Source organism: Plasmopara halstedii (assembly GCF_900000015.1).
Source record: "Plasmopara halstedii genome assembly, contig: Scaffold_614, whole genome shotgun sequence".
Classification (NCBI taxonomy): Eukaryota; Oomycota; class Peronosporomycetes; order Peronosporales; family Peronosporaceae; genus Plasmopara; species Plasmopara halstedii.
In genome coordinates, this window is record NW_020187532.1 from 1,752,512 (window position 1) to 1,754,528 (window position 2,017).

Genomic DNA, 2,017 nt, shown 5'->3' on the forward strand with positions numbered 1-2,017 from the left:
TAATTTTATTATATGTATTTAGGAAAATCAATACCTTGAAAATTAGGCCGCTTTGCCGCAGATACAAATAAATAAAGTCAGTTTTGAATTTAAACCGAAGAGTGAATTAGCCTTGGGTTAAGGCTGTAATTACTCTTGGAGTAAGCGGGTTGCGGTCCGTTAAACTCGTACTTGTTCTGAGTATAGAACGAGAGGTCGGTGACCTAACTTACGCTTCCTCAAAGCGCAAAGCTACGGCAGCCCCGCTGCTCAAGCTGTAGCACGTCTCCTGCACCAGATAGGCAAGTAACGTGTTATCAGAGCTGCAAACAACGTTCTGACAGTCTTAGGATAGTTGACGTTGTTGGCGCTTTGATGTGGTGTATATTGGTTGCTCAAATACATCGTAGCACTTTATCTGAATAAGAGAAGCTCATAACGTCCTAATGCATCTGCCAAAAACCTGTCGACAGGTTTACTGCGGCTGATGTTGTTGCCGTTTTAGAACCGTGCGACTTAATTTGTCAGATACGTTGGAATCAGCTGACTAGAGCAGATAAGCAGGTGACGCTTTTTTATTGACGCTGCTAACAATGTGGTGATAGTATAAATGCAGCTGATGCTTTTGCTACTTCAATGCGGTGTATCTTGGAGTGTCAGACACGCTGTTGCTCGTCTCCCGCGCCAAATAAGCAGGTAACGTTTTATCTCTTCTGCAAACAACGTCGCGACAATTAAAAGACAGCTGACGTTGTTGCCGCTTTGATGTGGTGTATCTTGGTTGTTCAGACACACCGTAGCACGCCGTGTGGACCAGATTAGCACGTGACGTGTTAATGCAGCTGCCAACAACTTGTCGACAGGTTTAGTGTGGTTGACGTTGTTGCCGCTTCAAAAATGTGCGACTTAGTTTGTCAGGACCGCCTAAAATTATTGTCTAGAGCAGATAAGCATTTGACGTTTTATTGCAAACCAAAATGTATAACAACTGGCAGTCCAGCCACGTACTGAAAAGGTAAGGAATTGCCACACCATTGTGTGACTGAAACGTCTTGTGTGACCCATCACTTCAGACCAGAGTATATTGAATGAAGTTGCAGAGCAACCTTAATTTATTTTTTGCGGAGACTCTAAATTTTGCTCATGGGTGGAACGTATGAATATAACTTTCATTCGTTTGTCAGCACGGACTCGTCGACGTCGATGATTTCTATGTGCAAGGTGCACAGCAAACCTATTGCAGGTTTGAAGATCTTTTTGACCTCCTTTCTTGACAAGAGACGGATTCAAAAGAAAGAGAGGTTCTAAAATAAAATATAAAAATACGGTACGATGATATAATTTGTAAAAAAGGATGGTACGAATTTGCATAAAAATACCAAAATATGTAAATACATAGCGCAAATAAATCAAAAATGATACCATACTGTGAATTGTAACAAAGTATGGTTTGATGTTGCTTATGCAGACCAAAATATGGTACTACAGTGCTAAAAAATATAAAAATATGGTACGATGATATAATTTGAATAAAAGGATGGTACGAATTTGCATAAAATACCAAAACATGTAAGTAAATGACGCAAATAAATCAAAAAATGATACAATACTGTGATTCGGAACAAAGTATGGTTTGATATTGCTTTTGCAGACCAAAATATGGTACTAAAATGCACAAAAATATAAAAATATGGTACGATAATATAATTTGTATAATAGTATGGTACGAATTTACAAAAAAATACCAAAACATGTGAATAAATGACGCAAATAAATCAAAAAATGATACAATACTGTGATTTGTAACAAAGTATGGTTTGATGTTGTATGCAGATCAAAATATGGTACTACAATGCTAAAAAATATAAAAATATGGTACGATAATATAATTTGTATAAAAGGATGGTACGAATTTGTATAAAAATACCAAAACATGTAAATATATAACGCAAATAAATCAAAAAATGATACTACACTCTGATTTGTAACAAAGTATGGTTTGATGTTGCTTATGCAGACCAAAATATGGTACTACAAT